General features: G+C 48.3%; 1 non-coding gene and 1 pseudogene across 1 annotated transcript; both read left to right on the plus strand.

The window, feature by feature from the left end:
* Positions 1–656: 656 nt before the first annotated feature.
* Positions 657–1,376, plus strand: LOC116908193 (annotated as a pseudogene).
* Positions 1,377–17,128: 15,752 nt separating this feature from the next.
* On the plus strand, positions 17,129–17,235 carry LOC116908457. Its single transcript, XR_004388975.1, has one exon. It is a non-coding gene; the product is annotated as a U6 spliceosomal RNA (small nuclear RNA).
* Positions 17,236–21,018: the final 3,783 nt, after the last annotated feature.

The following is a 21,018-nucleotide window of genomic DNA, read 5'->3' on the forward strand; positions in this document are numbered from 1 at the left end:
GCACTCTGATTTGAACACTTTGAAATGCGTTAGATGTGTTTTATAGCTCCGATTGCTGTCTATGTGGGTGAACAGTCCATTTTGCTTAAGCAAAATGTCTATTACATGGTTGCTGGATAGAGCTGTCTACAGATGTCTGCTTGATTGATGGTGGTGTTGAGTTCAGCTATGCCCTTACTGATTTGCTGGCTGCGGGATCTGTTGGGTTTTGTTTTGTTTTAAATTAAGAAAAATCTTGTGTATTCGTGTTTTGCCTTCATACTTGTTTGCATGTCTTGTGCCTTCAGAGGCCAGACGACCGTGTTAGATCTCCTGGAACCAGTGTCACAGATGGCTATGCAGGTGCTGGGTCCAGGACCAGGTCTGTGCTCTAAATCACTGAGCCATCTCTCTAGCCCCCGCTGGATCTGTGCCATAGAAGGAGGCTGTCGGCCATTCCCTGTCTTCGAGGCTCTTTCGGCTTTTGCCTCCTATGTTTTGATACTCAATTTCTGTGACACACACATTAAGTATGTTTGTGTCTCCCTGAAGAGTTCACTCTTTGATCACCACCTTGTGTTTTTGATAACCTTTCTCGTCCTGAAACCTGCTCTGTCTGACATTAGCACAGCCAAGTCCCACTTTCTTGTGATGGATGTTAGGGAGTCAGTTTCTCTATGTCCACACTTAGGGTGAGTCTTGGCTTTGCAGCCGCTGCTGTCCCACTTGCTGCAGCCACGGTCAACGCCACCACAGACTTCAACATCTCTGCCTCCAGCGAACCCTTGGACAGGGTCTCCTTCCAGCTGTGTGCAGACAAAGTTCCAAAGACAGCAGAACACTCATGCTCTGAGCACTGGGGAGAAAGGGTTTGGCTATAAGGGCTCCTCCTTTCACAGAATTATTCCAGGATTCATGTGCCAGGGTGGTGACTTCACACACCAGGATGGCACTGGCAGCAGGTCCCATCTACAGAGAGAAATTTGAGGGTGAGAACTTCATCCTGAAGCAAACAGGTCCTGGCATCTTGTCCTTGGCAAATGCTGGACCAAACACAAACAGTTCCCAGTTTTTTATCTGCACTGCCAAGACTGAGTGGCTGGATAGCAACCATGTGGACTTTGGGAAGGGGAGAGAAGGGATGTGCACTGGAGAAGCAGTGGAGTGTTTGGGGTCCAGGAATGACAAGACCAGCAAGAAGTTAACCATTTCTGACAGCTCTAATGCTTTGGACTTGCGGGCATCTTACCCACCAGACCATTCCTTCTGCAGCTCAAGAGAGCGCCCCTGCCCCATCCCAGCTGCTCAAAATGCTTATAATCTCTGCTCTCACTGAAGTTCCTTGGATCCCATATTTTCCTCAGTCCCCTCCAAGTCTAGCTGGATTGCAGAGTTAAGTTTATGATTATGAATAAAAACTAAATAAGAACTGTTAGAAAAAACAAATATCGTGTCAGAGAGATGACACAAATGGGTCTTATCTTTGTCTCACTTTCATTTAGATTGGCTGGTGTTCCTCATCATTGTTAGAATAGTTGAATTAATGCTAGCCACGTTTATTATTATTTCCTATGACTTTCCTTCTGTTCTTTGTTACTTCGGGTGTTGACTCTGGGTCTTTCTGTGTAGTCCAGTCTTGGCCTTGATTTAATGATCCTCCTGCCTTTGACGGCCGTGGACTGTCATGTCTAGCTAGTGTGTCCTTTTTCTTGGTCTCCTTCCTCTCTGCCTCTCTCCTTCCCTCCTTCCGTTTTCCTCCTCCCTGCTTTTTGTCGTGCTGGGATTAATGCATGTGAGGCATCTGTGCTACTGTGCCACTGTAGCTGTCTAGCTACGTTTCTGTCGCTGTGATAAGACGGCCGAGGCAACCGAAAGAAGAGTTGAGTTGGGCTTGTGGTCCCGGAAGGTTGGATCCATGATGGTGGAGTGGGGGCAGCTGGCATGGTGACCAGAGCAGAGACTGAGGGCACACATCGCAACCGCAAGCACAAGTACAGAGCATGAATGGAGGAGTGGTAGGGCCTTTAAAGTCTCACAGCGTGCCCCCAATGACTGACCTCTTCCAAGGCTGCATCTCATGAGACACCAAACATCACCCCCCACTGGGGACCAAGCATCCGAATGCCTGAGGCATGGAGGCCCTTACCATCCAGACCATTCTATTGGCCCTCAGACTCATTTCTTACTCTGATTTTCCAGAGTTTGACTATAGATGTCTGGGCATAGATTGATTCTGTTTGCTTGTTTCAGCAGTTCTCAACCTATGGGAGGAGACCCCTTTGGGTGTCAACCAAGACCCTTACACAGAGGTCACCTAAGACCATTGGAAAACACAGATGTTTACATTACCATTCATAACAGTATTAAAATTACAGTTATGAAGTAGCAATGGAAATAATTTTATGGTTGGGGAGGTCACCACAACACGAGCTCTATCGAAGGGTCGCAGCGTTAGGGAAGTCGAGAGCCACCGATTTCCTTATTTATTTGGTATTTTCATCCCGCTTACTGTTTGCTCTACATTTTGAGACAAGGTCTTTTTATGTAGCGCTGGCTGCCCTGAAACTCACTGTGTAGACCAGCCAGGCCTGGACTCACAGAGATCCCCCTGCCTCTGCCTCCTAAGTGCTGAAAGTAAAGGTGTGAGCTACCGCACCCAGTCCCTTACTGGTTTGTTTGTTTTGAGCTTCCTAGACCTATATTTTGGTGTCTGATGTTAACTTAGGGCAAACTATTTCTTCAAATCTTTTTGTTTAAAAATGTATTTCTTTATTAGTGTGTGTGTGTGTGTGTGTGTGTTTGTGTGTACATGTATGACATGTATATACACGTGCGTGTGCTTGCCCCACACATGCCAGAGGTACAGGTGTGGAGCCAGACGAGTTGGTTTTTTTTTTTTCCTTATTCTTTTACGTGGTCCCTGAATGTCAGACTCGGTCATTAGGTCTTTGTGGCCAGCACTTTCCCCACTGAGCCCTCTTGCAGGCCCTCAAATAGCCTCTTGTCCTTGTTCCTGTCCCTTCCCCCCCCCCTCGCCATTGCCACCATACATGTCCCAGTATTCATGGCTCTCAGAGCTCTCGAGGAGTCAAGTCTGTTTATCGTTCAGTCTGGCCTGGGGAACTTATTTTTGCTGTTATTTGTTTACTACTTTTTCAGTGTTGGAAATTCCTATTGTCTCTTCTCCCACAAGTGGTCCCCTGACCTCCATACATGTGCCATGATGCGTGCATGCATGCAGTGTGCATGCACACACACACACGCACACACACAAAAGGATTTTTGTTGTTGTTGTTTGTTTGCTTGTTTGTTTGTTTGTTTCCTTTGGCTGAAAAGGTGGCTCAGCGTTTAAGAGCAGTGACTGCTCTTCCAGAGGTCCGAGTTCAATTCTCAGCAACCACATGGTGACTCAACTATCTGTAATGGGATTCAATGCCCTCTTCTGCGGCGTCTGTAGTGTTTGAAGACAGTGACAATGTGCTCATATACATAAAATAAATAAATAAATAAATCTTTAAAAAGGAAGTTTTCTGGGCTGGACAGGTGATTCAGCAGTTAAGAGTACTGGGTCCCTTGCAGAGGACCTGGACTCAATTCTCAGCACCCACAGGGTGGCTCACAACTGTCTGTAACTCTCGTTCTAGGAGATCTGATGTCCTCTTCTGACTTCTGGTATCAGGCATACACCATGAGTAGAGATGGACACTCAGGCCAAATATTCATATACATAAGTCTTTTAAAAAGTTTCCTTGCTGTCACGATAATCTATTCCTCCTCCTGTAGCTCATCGGTCTCTTTTCCCCTCACGGCTTTGTCTAAAGCGTCCATTACGCTCTATCACCTGGTACAGGAGCTGGACTCCTCACTTTGTTCTAAGGCCTAGGGACAACCTACATTTTCTGTGTTTTGTATCACATTTGCCTCAAGGTTTTGCTCTGTGACCTTTGAGTCAGGACACCTCTCCAAGGTGCTTTTAAATCATAAACAGGAGGTGAACTTTATCAGCTGCTGGTTCCTGTCATTTGAGGTAATCACACGACCTTCTGACGTGGAGGCCGTATGGAGTTCCTGGGATAAATCTGAGTGACAGGTGTGTGTGTGTGTGTGTGTGTGTGTGTGTGTTTGGTTTTTTTTTTTTTTTTTTTTTTCGAGCTGGGGACCCGAACCCAGGGCCTTGCCCTTGCTAGGCAAGCGCTCTACCACTGAGCTAAATCCCCAACCCCTGGGTGTGTGTTTTTAAAACCACATCTGATTCCTTATTTAGGGTTTTGCTCTTTTTTCAGAGTGAGGGAATGCCGTCCCTTCAAGCATTGCCTGGCGTGAATGATTTCCGAACGAGATGTATTGGCTTCAGTAAAGACCTGGCAGCTCTTCCAGTAACCTTCCAGAACAACTTCTATAAGCGCTGGTCTCCTGAAAGTGTGGTTCATCTGCAGAAGTACACAGCCTTCTACAACAAACTGTCCCACCCCCAGTATTTCTGACTGCTTACCACATGTTTTGCAAGAGTTGGCCGATGTTCATATGCCTTAGGTGTTTGCCTACTGAAGAGAAAGCCTGTCTTTCACCTCACAGAATGCTAACTCCAAGTCTGAAGGTCATCGGCTTCAATGGACTGTGGTCTCTTCTATTATCAGGTAAAAGGCTTGCTCCTTGGCCTCTCAAGCTCTTGCCTCATCTTCTACCTCTAAACAGAGGGACCGGCCTCTTGAGTACCACCTGCTAACCTGCCCTGACTAAAGCCTACGCACACCTCTTTCCAGCAGCCTGGCAATACATGCTCTCCTCCTTAAGCCCAAAGCAAACCGGTGTCTAGTTCAGTTCCGTGGTTGTGACAAATACCCTGACAAAAAGCAGCTCGGAGGGAATGGGCTTCTTTCAGTTCGAAAGCCCAGGGTGCAGCCCCAGGGGAGGTGATGTGGGACCACAGAGCTTCCATTCACATCCTCACTAGAGTGGAATCACAATGGAGGTGCTTACTGAAGGCGGCTGCTAGCTTCCTCTATTCCTAGCATCCCAGAACCCAAAATGGCGGATCCTGGCTCCCACTCACAGGCTGGATCTTTCCATTCGTGAAAGGCAGTCCAACTCAAAGCCTACAGCAATGGTTCTCAACCTTCCTCACGCTGTGATCCCTCAATACAGTTCTTCATGGTGTGGTGACCCCCCCCAACCATAGAATTATTTTTATTGATACTTCACAAGTGTAATTTTGCTACTGCAATAAATTGTAATGTAAATATTTTGGGCGGTAGGGGTTTGCCAAGGGGTTGCCACCCAAGCTTGAGAACCGCCACTCTGTAGACATGCCCATAGGCCAAACCGATCTAGACAGCCCCTCACTGAGACCCCTATGATTCTAGCTTGTGTCAACAATTAAAACCATCACACTCCTGCCAGGTGCAGTCATTTAATCCCCGCGCTCTGGAGGCAGGTGGGTCTCTGTGGCTTCCAGGCCAGCCGGAGTAGCATAGTGAGACACCGTCTCAAAAACAATGACACACACACAATGCACGTGCACGCACACGACGCACGCACAGAGACAGAGAAGGAAAGTTCCTTCTTGTACCTTGGGGCAGGAGAGATGGCTTGCTGGTTATGAACATGTATCAATCCTGCTGAGGACCTAAGTTCAGTCCCCAGCACCCACAGATGTCTTACAATTGCCTGTAACTCCAGTTCCGAAGGGTCAGACACCCTCTCCTGGCCTGCACAGCTCCTGCAAGCAGGTCGTGCACAGAAACTCAGGCAGGCGCACACACACAGATACATAAATAATATTTTTTAGGCTACCAAAACAAACAAGAACCTCATCACACTCCATAAGTCCTTACAGTCTCCTCTATTCTTCCCACAGGCCCCCTCTCTCCAAAACTGCACGCTATCGGAAGAGTTCCTCCTCCTCCTCGGCAGCACCCTCAGATCCCACCCTCCCCCAAAGAGTCCTCCTTTGTGTGCTGTGAGGCGGGCACTCTCTCACACTGCAGGTGGGAGGGGGAATTGGCAGGATCTCTCTGGGAAGCAATTCTGTAACCTGACTCAAAAGCCTGAAAAATATTTGTGCCCTTTGTCCCAGTAATCCTACCTCTAAAATATCTGCCTAAGGAAATAATCAGAAATGCTGACAAGGGTAGATGTTTAAAGATGTTAATCTTGCTGTTATTTTAACAGCAAAAACTGGAAACAATTTAAAGGCTCCACAGCAGGGGCTAACTTAAATAAATTGTACTAAAATGGGATGAAATACCGTGCAATCAGTAAAAGTATCATTTTGGAAGGACAATTGACTGGAAAGTTGCATAAGCGGCGGATCCGTACAGTTCGGGGCTGGTTTCTTTCCATATAAAATTAGCTAACACTTCTGGAATGTTACATACGTTCCCTGAGTCCTCAGGACATTCCCGTACTGTTCACTCCGTTATCCTCATTTTTTAGAGAAAAAACAGCGCCAATGTCTGGGGTGGCATGTGGGAACGTTTTCTTTATCCTCCTCTGCAATATCCCATTCTGCCTTTCTTTTTTCTTTTCTTCTTCTTTTTTGGGTGGTGGGAGAGTTTGAGGCAGGACTTCTCTGTGTACTCTTGGCTGTCCTGGAACTCACTCTGGAGAACAGGCTGGCTTCAAACTCCAAACTCACAGAAATCCACCTGCCTCTGCCTCCCAAGTGCTGGAATTAAAGGAGTGTGCCACCACTGCCCAGCTTCCCATTCTTTAAAAGCATTAAAACATTTTTTTAAAAAATGTGTGTGGATGAGTGTTTTGCCCTTGAATGACGAGCATGCAGTTGCTTGGTGAGGCCAGAAGAGGACGTAGGAACCCCTGGAGCTGAAGTTGTGAGTTGCCGGGTGGATGCTGGGGATCCAGCCTAGGTCCTCTGCAAGAGCAGCCAGTGCACTTAGCTACAGAGCCACCTCTCCCTGTCTTGGTTCCTAATTCTTGAAGGAGGTGACTTTTTTGGTCTCATTTGGGTTCGGGGAGATTTTTGATAGTTTTGTGTCTTTTTGTTTGTTTGTTGTTTCTCTGTGTACCCCTGGCTGGCCTCAAACTCAGAGATCCCCAGGCCTCTGCCTCCAGAGTGTTGGGATTATAGACATGTGCCACCGTGCTTAGCTTTGCTGGTTGGCTTTAACTTACTGTTTTTTGTTAGTGTTGTTTTTAGATTTTCGCCCTTCCTTTCCTGCTTTGTTATTTTGCGGTTTTTTTTGTTTGTTTGTTTGTTTTGTTTTGTTTTGTTTTGCTCTTTTTGGTATCGTTTTTTGCCAGCTGAAGTGAATGGTTGCTTTCTGGTATTACAGATGTTAATGCTGAAGAATTTGAACCACACACAGAAAATGAAGCCTTTCCCCGCAAGGTTAATCCAATTGCCAGAGCTGACTCTGAAGTTGAGCTCTCTGCTTAACGTTTCCAAATGTGTCTGGGGACAGAGGCACTTTCAAGCAAATGCCACCCTCCTCAGGACCAAGTCAATGAGCTCCCCAGCCGGAGTCCTTTAAGAGAGTACATTCGGTGTGGGGCTTTTCTTGCAGTGGCTGTTTGTTTTGTTTTGTTTTTGTTTTTGTTGTTCTCCTCACTCCCTAGTAGGAAACCATTTCTGATCCAGACCGTTCCAGCCCAACAGCTGGGAGTTGGGATGCGAAAACCCCCGTTTCAGTTCTGACCCACGGTTCAGAACTGAAACATTTTTCCTTCATGTTCCCTGGTCCCCATCTTTAGGCCGGCTGGTCCATTTGTACGACTGCTAGTAGTTCCGAAGTTCCTGGGTACCTCCACTCCCCATCCCCATTTCCCGCTGAATAGGGACCCTTCGAAGTCGGTTCCACCTAGATAGGAGAGGCCAGAAAAGGGGAGTTGTCACCGACCAGTGCTAGCCGCAGAAGCAGGAGGTTGGCCTTGGAAGGCTGTTCCCACCCACTCAGGGGCCTCTGGAGAGCCCGGCTGGCAGCGTGCAGAGCTGCAGGAGGCGCCTGGAGGGCGTCGCACCCAGGGCGAGCTCGCTTGCAGGCGGCCAATGCCTGCCGGAACAGCGAGGGGCCTCCTGCGCGGAGCCGTCGCCCTCTGGTGGCAGCATAGGAAAGGTACAGCTGCTCCCTGGGCGCCACCTCCCCTCCCGTCTACCCTCTCAGACCAGAACTGGAACTTGCTAGAAGGGGAAGCCAGACACAAATGAGCCAGGACTGGAACCTGGGACTCCAGGCAAATTCCTCATTCAACTGACATTTACAAGGACCTCTAGAAACTATGAGGAATAAGCATCCGAGGCTTAAGATTTGACTCAGGCTATTGCAATAAGGAGAAGAGTTGTTAATGAGTAATGTCTAAAACAAAAGGGAGGAGGGCGGGAGTGTTAGTTAGGTCGGTAAAGAGAGTCACCAGAGCACCATAGAAGCAGGAAGGAAGGAAGTGTGGAGATGATGGCCTTTTCTCGGAACATGCACATCAATGTGGCTGATTCCTTAGCTTTCTCCCAGAACCCAAATTTAGCAGTGAGAGTGTTGTCTGCTCGGGCTGCCTTCGCCAGCACTGTAAACAGCAAAGCGATATTGTCCTTTGTGAGGGGAAGGAAGAGGAGCTGCGGAGATGGTTCAGGGGTTAAGAGTACTTAGTGCCCGCGCGCGCGCGCGCGCACACACACACACACACACACACACACACACACACACACACACACACTGCTACCTACTTTTTAAAAAACGTTAAAGGAGGAGAAGAAAGGGATGCTGGGCCCTATTGTTAGGCATGAGGGAGATTCCAGACTGACATGCTGAGTCTAGGCTGGGGTTGCATGAGGTTGCGTAGAGCTATGCAATCATGCATAGCTGGATTGCTGGAGGTGGGGGGATTGTTCAAAGAGGGACGTCCTCCCGGATGCCCTCCCCCAGTCATCCAGCTGTTACATCTTTAATAATCTTCCCTACTATTTCCCACAACTCCACTGGTTACGGCACAGCCCCTGTGACTGGTCCCACAGCTTTCCCCTGGGCCTCTGAAGACCCTCTTTTTTTTTTTGGTTCTTTTTTTCGGAGCTGGGGACCGAACCCAGGGCCTTGCACTTCCTAGGTAAGCGCTCTACCACTGAGCTAAATCCCCAGCCCCCTCTGAAGACCCTCTTAACTGATGTGTTTTCAAGCACAGCCTGCCCTGCTGTATCCAACTTCTGGCCCATCTCCCTGCCAGTGAGGAGAGCTGACCTTTCATGATCTCCTCAGAGGGACTCCAAGTAGACCTGTTGCCTATCGAAATCCCAGAAGATCGTTTGGGGGTGTAGTTCCGTTGGTTATCCAGGCCCTGCGTTTGATCTCCAACAATGCATAAAACCCCCAGTGGTGCTGCACTCCTGGACTCAGAGACAGAAGAAGGGGGATCAGGCATCTTCAATTACACAGTGAAGTCAAGGCCAGCCTAGGAGACATGAAACTGTATCAAAAAAGATAAATGGGGGGGGGGTCTGGACAGATGACTTAGTGGTTAAGAGAACAAACTACTTTTGCAGAAGACCTGAGTGCTGTTCTTAGCATCCACAAAGCGCAGTACACTGCCTGTAACTTCAGTTTCAGGGGGTCTAATGCTCTTTTCTGGCCTTCCAGGGAAGCTCACTTACACATGCATACTCCATCATTAAAAAGAAACCAGGCAGTAGTGGTGTGCACCATTATTCCCAGAGGCAGGCAGATCTCTGAGTTCAAGGCCAGCCTGATCTACAGAGTGAGTTCCAGGACAGCCAGGGCTGCACAGAGAAAAACAAAAACAAACAAACAAAAATTTACCCTTTTTTAAAAGTGTGTCAGTAGGAGCCCCATCATGGTGGATGAAGAGGCTAAATCTAGGGAGCCAGACTAGCAACCCCCCCCCCCGGGCATTCCTGCTCACACTCCTAGCTTCAGCTGCACGAGGTGATAGCTAAGGAGGAAGGCCTAGCCCAAAGATCGAAAGCAGCAGGGCAGCCTAGGCCTTGCTCTGCCCCACCCCACTGCACTGACGCTGGCCAGCAGAGGCCCTTGTCCAGGCTTGACTTTAACATTGACTTTCCCAGTCATATCGGGGTTCATTATGACACTTCCAGGCCTGTCTGTTACTTGCTTTGCTAATATTCACCCCGATAGTTAAACTTTCCTGCCTCCCAACTCCTCATGCTGCCCCCCCCCAGTAAGTCCTCTTTCTGCTTCTGTGCCAGATATGTTCACTTTCAAAACTCTAGATTCTGTCTGTGAGACAAAGCCTGTGGCAGCTCTCTTTCCAAGTCTGAGGCCAACAAGGGGCTGCAGGATTTGGTGTCCCTCAGCTGAATTTTGGTCTTGCTCTGGTCCCAACAATGAACACTCCAATTCTTCCCTTTAGAAAGAAGAATGCCCACTCCGCACTATTGTATATTGGAAGTATGTAGCTTGTTTTGAACTTTCTAAGAGACTTTTAAAAGATTGTTTATTTGTGTGTGTGTGTGTGTACTCACATACATATGCCTGCGAGACCTGGCTTTTACTTTCCACCTTGTTTTGAGGGCAAAATCTCTTCTTATTTCTGCCACTGGGTTGCCAGGAACCAAATTCAGGTTGTCAAGGCTGTGTGGTAAGAACTTATTCACTGCCCTGTCCCCCCAGCTCCAGGTTTGAACTTTTAAAGATTGAAGTTGATCAATTTTAATTATTTTGTATGTATGTTTTCTTGCATGTGTGTATTTGAACCACATGCATGCAATGTCCTTGGAGGCCAGAAGGAAGACAGTATTGCATCCCTTGGAACTGCAGGTTTGGACAACTGTGAACAACCATGAAGTCCAAGAAGCACTCTTAACTGCTGAGCCATCTCTCCATCCCTGACTATCAGGACGTTTTAAGTTGGATGCACTTTCCGTCGTAAGACAGTTGTGAGCCTCTGGGTACATAGTACTCCCATCCCATAGTGTTTTAATTTGGCAGAAATACAATAAAGAAAAGTACCAAAGCACACTTATATGTCTTTTTCAGTCTTTTCTCCATGAATGTGGAACAGAGTTCTAACCTTATTACATTTATATATTTGTGTTCTCCTGTTCAATAGATCAGACTGTGACACACGATGACAAACGGTTCAAACAAGAATGAGAGAATAGACTCACACATGAATAAAAGTACGTGGAACTGGGGGTGTGGCTAGGTCAATAAAGCTACTGTCATGTGAGAATGAGGGCCTGAGTCGGATCTCCAAATAAAAAGCTGGAAGTGAAGGTTTACACTTATAACCCTGGCGCAGGGTGGAACTAGGTGGTGACAGGTGAAGCTCATTAGCTAGCCAGTCAGCGGAACCAATGAATGGGCTTCTGGTTCAGTGAGAGACCCTGTGTTGCAAAATAAAAGTGGGGGCTGGAGAGGCTGAGTATTAGGAGCACTTTCTGCTCTTGCAGAGGGCCTGAGTTACCGCATAGACAGCAGACAGCTCACTGCTGCCTGTAACTCCGGCTCCGGGGAGATTCGATGATGCCTCTGCATGTGCATACTCACACATAGACATAAACACATACATACAGTTCTAAAAACATCTCTAAAATACATAAATGAGCTGGGATTGGCAGGTGGTGAAGGCTTTTAATCCCAGTACTCGGAGGCAGTGACAGAGGGATCTCTGTGAGCTCTAAGCCAGTTAGTTGGTCTACATAGAGTTCCAGGACAGCCAGGGATGCACAGAGAGACCCTGTCTCAAAAATAAAAAAACAGGGGTTGGGGATTTAGCTCAGTGGTAGAGCGCTTGCCTAGCAGGCTCAAGGCCCTGGGTTTGGTCCCCAGCTCCGAAAAAAGAAAAGAAAAAAAAATAAAAAAACAAAAACAGAAGGAGGGGCAGGAGGAGCAGGAGGAGGAGAAAGAAGAGGATCAGGAGGAGCAGAAGGAGGAGGAGGAGCAGGAGGAGCAGGAGGAGCAGGAGGAGCAGGAGGAGCAGGAGGAGCAGGAGGAGCAGGAGGAGGAGAATAAAAACTCAGGGATGCTCAAGGCTGGGAGGCAGCTCAGTGGGGAGAGCACTGTTTGAACTCCAGCGTCCATGTAAAGGCTGAGGCAAGTCACAGTGCGCCTGTCGTCCCAGTGTGGAGCAGATGCAAACAGGAGGATGCCTGGGGATTGCTGGGCAGCCCATCTTGCCAAATCAGTTCAGTGAGAGACTCCGCCTTAAATGAATAAAGTGGAGGGGTGGCTCAGCAGTTAGGAGCAAATGCTACTCTTCCAGAGGACCAGCGTTCCATTCCCAGTGCCCCGAGTTGGGCAACTCACAATAATTCCACTCCGGAGATCCAAGGCCCTCTGCTTGCTTCCAAACACCTGCACACACCCATGCAGACACACATTTATACACATGAATAAAATCTTTTAAAAAATGAATTGGAGAGCAACAGAGGGCATCCTTCTTCCTCCACACATATATGCACAACACACACACTCACATGTATTCATACACTGGTGCTCACACACAATGAGAAGTCTGAAGGGTTTACAAGCACGATGAAGGAGATGTGGGCCAACAGTGGATCTGATCAAAGACCTTGATGATTCTCATCAGAGCGAGCTTCTTCAGCAGAAAATGGCGGCTTACAGTACAGATGTGCTGTAAGGCTATGTGATCAATTGCAGCTGGCACAGAGTGCGGCCCTGCCAGTTGAGAAGGCTTGTTTCTATTTTTAGCTCAGCAGTATACTGGTCCGACATAAAGACAACCTCTTCATCTTGACATCTTTTGCCACTTGAGTTATGCCGCTGGCGCAAAGTCAGGTAAAGCCCGTAGTTCTTCTCAGGAGGGGATCCCAGGACCTGTCACCTCCTGCCCAATGCAGCCATGTTCCATGTTGTCACCAAAGCCCAGAAGACCTTGTGGTGTAAGTACACATGGAGTTCAGTTTTTATTTAAAGAGCCTAATTTCTGGACATTTATTTGGGGGCTACGGCGTCGGCTTAAGTGACTTGCAGACATCGTAAGTTGAAGCTTCTCCTTCACTCGGCTGCTAAAGTTTAATTCACTCTAATTATTTCATATGGCATCGACTATAATAGTTTCATAATTTCTAGTATATTAAGCACTTAATATGTTGTGTCATTTGAAATCACATATTAAATTCAGCAAAGTACATTTTAATGAGAGTTAAGTGGTGTGAAAATATTAACACAGTGTGATGGTTCATCTTAGTACTCTCATTTTCTGGTTTTTCGAGTCTTTCGTGATGGGGGCAAGTGCCTCAGTCACCAGGTAAGGAAAGTGGCAGCTACTACTGTTTCCTGGGAGAGGGTCCAGACGTCTCTGGAGTTCCCAGTGCCCTTACTCATCTATTCCCCACGTCCCCAGACTTGGACAGCAAGGGCAGGAAATATGTCTTCATCCTAGAAGAGAAGTCAGCAGCAGCTCGGCACCTGGAAAAGTGGAAATGGCTTGCTTCCGGGTGAGCCAGAGTCAGCAGAGGGGCTGCTGGCACTCATATGCTGCAGCTTTCGCCGGTGTACCACAGCCGCTGTAAGCATGGCCTCGTAGGTGAGTGATGTCAAAGGCCAGGGTGCCAAGGTTTGGAGGAGCACCCGGTGTTTCTTCTGCAAAACCACACAGATTGCTGACTCCGGTAAACAGAGGCTAATAGACCCGCCCCTAGATTCAGGCTCCTCCTCCTAGCGGACCCGCCCCTAGATTCAGGCTCCTCCTCCTAGCAGATCCGCCCTTAGATTCAGATTCTTCCTCCTCTTTTATCTTTTCTTTTTTAAACATTGATTATCATTGTGAATATTTCATGGAGGCTTGTACATGTGCCAGGACACACAGGTGGAGATCAGAGGACAATTTTGTGGGTCAGTGCCACCACCATGTGATTTCCAGGGTCTAAACCTGGGCTTTCAGTCTCGGGTGGCAAGCACATTCCTGCTGGGAAATCTCAACAGTTCCCCATCATACCACTTCTTCCTGACTTTTGAGACAGGGTCTTGTGTAACTGAGGATCTACACACTAAATAATCAAAGTTTACTAAGAATGCTAGATTTGGTGGTACTTGACTTTAATTCCAGTCCTCAGGAAGCAGAAGTAGGAGGATTTCGGTGAGTTGGAGGCCAGTTTGGTCTACAGAATGAGTTTCAGAACAAAGACCCTGTGTCAAAATACATCGTCGTCATCGCCATCGCCGCCATCATCATCATTAAACCTGGTCTGCACTCTCTAACTCAGGTGGCAGAAAGTCCCACTCTTAACAGGACCAAGAGACCAAACCTAGTCTCCTGAGATTCTATAGCCCAAAACACTCAGGGAAGACTATCCACATTCAGGTCACCTCAGGTCTGCATTGTGGAGAGAAGCAAATGACTCCAAAGGTTACAGGAGCGCTGTTGCCACTGTAGCTCCAAGATGACTAGTCAAAGCCAGCCCTCAATAGCACCCACGCTTCTGCTTTAGCGCCTAAGTCCTGGGGGATTGAGACTTTCTGTGAAGTCATGATCCAATTGGTTCTCTCTCACCTTAAGGGGTTCTATCATCGTCTCCTCCAACCTCATACCCTATCCGTTCTATCTCCTCCATTAACCCATTATCTTAGTCTGTTATCTGATGCTATCACAAAACACCCAAAGTCGGGAATCTGTACAGAAAAGAAAAGATTCGTACAGGTTACAATTTTGGAGGGCTAAAGTCTGTGACTGGGTAGCCCCGTCTGCTTGGTCTTTGCTGTGGGTATCTGGTTACATCACTACACAGAGGACTGCATTTGGCATCTTTTCGCAGGCCTCCCTATGTGGAACAAAAAAACACATGGTTGAGCGCTGGCGATATGGCTCAGTGGTTAAGAGCACTGACTGCTTTCTTCTAGAGGTCCAGTGTTTAATTCCCAGTAACCCCATGGTGGCTCACGATCATCTGTAATGAGATTCGATGCCCTCTTCTGGTGTGTCTGAAGAAGCTACAATGTACTCATATAAATAAAAGGAATAGATAAATAAATCTTCACGGTTGGTGCCCCGTGACCTAATTACCTTTCACTTGGCCCCACCTCTGTTCTAGGCAGACGTCACTGTAGAAGCATCCACCTCCATGTGGGGCCTTGGGTGCTGAGGGAAGCGCGGTCCTCAGCAAGCCTGAAACTAGGTCTATGATAGCTTCTACAGATCCTTTTGCAGCAAGTACACCTCAGGGATGCCCAGCATGTTTCTACCTTTGTAAACAGAATACAAAAATAATATTAGTATTCAAAATTTTATTGCCTTTCATTTTGCGTATGTGTGTGGTTGGGTGTGTGCCGTGGCACACGTGTACGGAGGTCAGAGGACACCTTGAGAGCCAGTCAGCTCTCTTTCTCCATCATGTGGGTCCCAGGGATCAAACTCGGGTCATCAGACATTGCCTGATTAGTCACTGAGCCACCTAGGAATTTTTACATCTTGCTAATTATATTCTCTCAGGAAAACCTTTAGGGTACGAAACCGCAGCATGTCAAGGCTGAACAAGATGTTAGCAGTTAACTGTCTTCTGCGGGCTGCTTCTTACAAGCTAAAACAGGACCAGAGCCAGAAAGAACCCTGATTCTTCTGCTTCACAACTTCGGGACAAGAAAAAAAAAAAAAAAAAGAACAACAGAACCAAACGGACCACCTTCGGCTTCCAATAGTCAGGAACAGTGAACAAGAACCAGGTCTGACTCCTGCCGTCTTGCACAATAAGGCGGTTATGAAGCCACCGGCTATACCTGTCACCGTGACACGTGTGAGCAGCCACTGTGTCGAAAAGGCTCTTCTAAATCCGTGAAAAACAAACGTGGATGCTGATTGAAGTTTAGCATCATCTCCCATCAATGCTATTAGCGTTTGGTTATTTGCAATTCCCTTTTGTAAATCCGAGGGAAACATCATTGCCCAAATTAGCTCTTTTCACTCAATAAAGGCCATTATTAGCATTCTGAGTTTTGCAGTTGCTTACTGCGTATTTAGAGAGGTCACGTGAGAAGCTGGGCAGCTTGCACCTGATTTCCATTTTATTGAAAACAGGTAGGAGGGGGTGGGGTGGGGGCTCAGATCCTGAAGCCAGGCCTGGCGCTTCTCTGCCTAGGCTGTGCACCGGTTCTGCGGTCTAACCCGGTGCAAGCCGAGCACTGCGCACAGGCACCCCGTGCCTCGCTCGTGGCCTCCCTTGTGGTACGACTCTAGTGACTGGAACTGACGTGAGTGGCTTTTGCCTGGGAGTCTCTGTCCCTGTCCTCTCAGGGTTGCCTGTGCATCAAGTCACTGTTCAAAGGTCGCTCCTGCAAAGTCTCTTCGCCGTGTGTGTGTGTGTGTGGGGGGGGGTGTCCCTCGCTGGCACCGGAGTTCCCAGCTCACTGTCTCTTCTTAAAGAGTTGGGGGTGACACGTTGGCGCTCTGGGTTTGTCAGAGCAAAGAAGGACAGGAGGAAAAGTAGTCCGAGTTTGGGGGTAAAGTCTAACCCTCAAAGGTGAAGAAGGCTGCTTGCTCTTCAGAGTCCTACTGTGCAGGAGAAAGAACGGCCTCTGAACCAGGTTTGCACTCAAATCTCACTTTCTTTCACGGCGCGGAGGCCCACTTGGTTGAACCTGCCAGAGCCTTAGTTTCCTAGGAACTAAGGGTATGCCCTTTAAAGTACCTGGTCCTTAGAAAACGCAGGAGCAGAGTGGCCTTTCCCCAACAACCACCGCTTGCAACGGTAGGGCGCTGTTTCCAACAAGTCGGGGGAAACTGAGGCCAAGACGGACCCCCCCACACCCCATCCACCAGAGCAGGCCACTGTGGCGGCCCTGTCGTGGGTGGAGAGTCTCAGAAGCTGGGCGGGCTAGACGAGCGGCTCGCAACCTTTGCGGGACCCTGGGCGACAAGTTCCTAGGCTACACCAGCGCCCCGCGGGGCTGGGCGCGATCCCGGCGCGGCCCCGCGCGAGCACAGCACGTATCACGTGGCGGACTGTGACTTCGGGGCTGCGCACCGCTCAGTCTGGAACAGGCCTATTTCCCATCGTCCCTTCATTTGCATATACAATGTAGAAAAGAAATTTCAAATAGAACGGAATCTACTCCGAGTCTAAATGAAAAATTTCGAGCATACAACACAAAACCCAGAAGGTACTAGTTCATAGAATTTGAAAGCAACGCAGAAAATACTCACCACAAGCTAAAAGGTTTGTAAAGTTTTGTCCTTATATACTTCCTGAGAAGGATGCTGGTTCGTGCTCGCTTCGGCAGCACATATACTAAAATTGGAACGATACAGAGAAGATTAGCATGGCCCCTGCGCAAGGATGACACGCAAATTCGTGAAGCGTTCCATATTTTTCCTACTTAAAAAAACATTCATGAAGTCCACGACAGCCCCAACGCTGTCCACGCTTTGCCTTTTGCTTGACTCAGTCGAACCATAGTACTCAAGGAGGGAATGTGAAGTGTGACGTAGGCCGACCCATCGCTTTGCAATGAGCTTTATTCACGGGCTTCAATTGCAGTTTGTGACTTATTTTATTTTTTTGAGATAGGTCTCACAGATTCCACCCGGACCTCGAATATGCTATGCCGTCTAGGATAACCTCAAACTTAAGATCGTCCTGCGTCCACCTCCCCATTGCTGGAATGACAGGCGTGCGCTACCACACCTGACTCATCTCTCTCCTCCTCAAGAACCTATTTCTTCACCTTAGCCCTAAGGAACGGTTTCGCCAAAGCCGTTCACTTCGGGTCCCAAATCGCAATGACGTAGAGTCACCTGGGCGAGACTAGCAGGCCTTTGAAACTCGGTCTGATACCTTGGAAGAGACACTGACTGTGGAAGCAGAATTTCCTGATGGCACATTATTCAATTGCCAAATTACTAGTAATGAAATAGTGCATCGATCCTAACTATCAAGTCAAAGAAGAAAGGACCGCCCTCCTCAAGTTCAATGTCCTGTGCTGATTTACTCAATGCTTTCTGACATTCCAATTTCTTCCTCAAAGAAAAATGGAGTGTGTCCTTCCCTGGTTCCTGAGCCCGCGCGTGGGCTCAGCCCCGGGACGCGGGCGGCCCCTGAGCTCGCCCCAGTGACACCTATAATCAGACCCGAAGACCCGGACGGACTGTGTGGACTCCACATGCCGCCGCTGGCTGTAGAGCCGCGTGACACTCCATACATATTTCTGTTTTAGTCTGTGGAGGTGACATGACCCTTTTCTAATCACAGTGGCCAAGCAAGATCTGTGGGACTCCTTGAACCTCGGCTCTCAGTCTTCCTCCTCACAGACTGGTGTAGGACAATATCAACAATTCTGTTGAAATCAGATGCCCCATTTGGGTCAACAGTTTTAAATTATCTCCTAGAGTGCTGCCAATCAAAGTCACTACGGATAGTAGCATGGCGCTTCCTCCTCCTGCAGTAAGGACTGGCGGAATTACTGATTTTGGAATGGAGTGGTATAGGAACTCAATGGATTGCAGGAAATTCCTCATTCTTAAGGACATGACCTGGCACCCTGTTGGGGTATACAATCCTTAGGGGGTTGGGGTGTGGGGGGGGGAGTGTTGGGGGAGGAATCTAAAGCCCTGGTTGTCTTTTCTGGCTCTGGTCTAACTTGCTTAAAAAACTTGGGCCAATTTCTTGCCCCATTGGCCACCTGTAGCCAACCAACGTTGGCACTTTATGACATCTTTCCAACCTGGGTTTTCATGGCTGCTTTCAAGTGTCTTCCGAAAGTTCAGAAGGCCAGGCTGGTGAGAGCACTGCTTTGTCTCCTTTCCCGGGTCGTAGAGGAGGCCCAGACTGGAAAATGCCCCGCAGGGGTTGTGTCCTTTTCTACCACAGGCAAAAGTACTAGCTCTTATCTTCTCTCTCTCTCTCTCTCTCTCTCTCTCTCTCTCTCTCTCTCTCTCTCTGTGTGTGTGTGTGTGTGTGTGTGTGTGAGAGAGAGAGAGAGAGAGAGAGAGAGAGAGAGAGAGAGGTGCTAGCTCTTATTCACCCAGGCTGTCCTCCAGGTTTTACCTGCACTAACTTAGCCACGTTATCCACGAAATCGTGTTATAAGCAGAAACACGATGGGTCTCCTACCACACAAGGAGAGGCAGAGAACATGGGGTTATAGAGTTCGTGCTCCTAGCACACCACTGTGGCCTCTGGGTGGGGAGGAGCAGGCGAGGCTGTTTGGAATGACTGGAAGCATGGAGGGGTCATGAAGCGCAGTTCGATTCTACTGGGGATCTGGGTTCTAGGCGGGAGTTGCATATCTGCAAAGGATTAAGGTTGTACTGTTTGACTGTTTGGCAGGGTGGCTAGGAACGTGTGGAGACATAGGTAACCATGGACTTGCAAAATGTGAGGGAGTGTCTTTGAGACACAGTTGGGACAGGAGGAAGGTTTTTCTTTCCTAAGTTGATGATAAGTTACTTGACACCCTACCCTAACACTAATTCTGTTGATGAAGGATCTTCTTGGGAGCAGCAAGCTCGAGCTTAATTAACCTTATGTAAATGAGCGTAATTGCATCTCGGTGGCTGTTGTCCTGAAGCACCTGGGGATTCCTTTCCTCAGACATTTCCAGCACCTAAATGAACTATCCTTTCACGTGAACGTTCCGCGTGGGCACCGTGTACCATTTGGAGGGAAAATAAGGTGTGACTTTAGTTGTGGAGGTACTTGCAGTCCCCTGGGAAGACGACTCATACAGCCAAAGATAACAAGAAAGTGCGCGCCCCGCTAGGCTCAGGAACCCAGAGCCCTGAGAACGCAGACGTTAGCTGTGCCAGGGAGGTGAGGAACCCGTTGGCAAAGGAGACAGAGGTGGGAAACAATTTACTAGTGTCTCAAGGGCATAAAATATCTCTCTACTCAGTCTCTCAAGAAGGGTTTGTCACACTGGTGGAGAGCGGCAATCTGTCCCACGCTGCTCTCAAAAGGGATGGAGTTCCTCTGGAGAAAGCGGTGGAGAGGCAGAAGGGGAATGTTCACATAGCTCCCTACCTTTAGACCTGAATTCCAGAGTCAGAGTCTTGTAGGAGACGCAGGGAAACAGAGTTGCCAAACCAAACACCCAGAGAAAACCTCCTTTGAGACATCCTGTGCCCACAGTCCCCCTTAATTCCGCAAACCCACTTTCTCTGCTAGAGCGAAGGTGTCTGGGCCTCTCGCGGTGACTGTAATGCCTAAAGTTCGTCGCAAGGTGGCAACATTGTGGCGAGAAATAGACATTAAAAATCCTGGGTGTTTTTTAAAGCATATTTTCTCTATTAATGTTTCATTTAACTTAATTAGAATCTGGTAAGCTAATTAAAGTATCTACGAGCCCCGCAATCAGCAATAATTCGTATAATTATTGATAATTACATCCATACCAATCGTTTGGTTATTAACATTTTGGGGGGGAACAAGCCATTTCGAAGTGATGCAGAGCCCAGGAGGGTTTCTGTGTTTTGTAGTTTGTTTTATTTTTTGCGCGACGGAACTTTCTAGGTCGGATCCACCAACTCTCAGAGGCTCCCTATCATCCTAGGCTCTCCTTCTGGCCAACCCCAGGACCCTGTATACACTTCTCTACTTTGGGGGAGTTTGGAGGAAAAGGTGAGAACTGAATATTTTCCAGTCTCCTCGGTTGGTGTGTAGCCACGGACCTTCCTGCTTAGGTGGCAACTGTCCTGCCCGTCTTACAGAAAAGGATTGTGCAGCCTCCGAAGACGCATTTAGACCACGGGAGACTGGAATGCAACGTGCACCTGTCCTGTGTCACTTCCTAGGTAGATCTCACTTTCACGGTGGATGCAGCCCAGAGGTGAGAGGGGTAACCATGCCCTTTTCACCTCACCCCCTACAAAAATGATTCCAAGCCCCTGGGATCCCAGAAAGAGGATAGCAAGAGGGAGCCCCATAGTTTGCCTGGTGGTGCCCCCACCACATTTCCTTCCACTTCAATCTTGATCTCTCAGTGTCTGAGGCTTGAAGGGTTGCAGTCATAGCCCGGGAACGAATCTTGGCGCTCACCCCCGCAAGGGACTCTGCATCTGCTTCTCTTCCCCATGGCCCAGACTGTGTCTCAGCTCGCCTGTATCACAAAAGGCCTCCAGTGAAACTCTCTGGAGAAGTGCAGAGCCGACTTCGCTTCT

Source organism: Rattus rattus, chromosome 8, assembly GCF_011064425.1.
Source record: "Rattus rattus isolate New Zealand chromosome 8, Rrattus_CSIRO_v1, whole genome shotgun sequence".
NCBI classification, from domain to species: domain Eukaryota; kingdom Metazoa; phylum Chordata; class Mammalia; order Rodentia; family Muridae; genus Rattus; species Rattus rattus.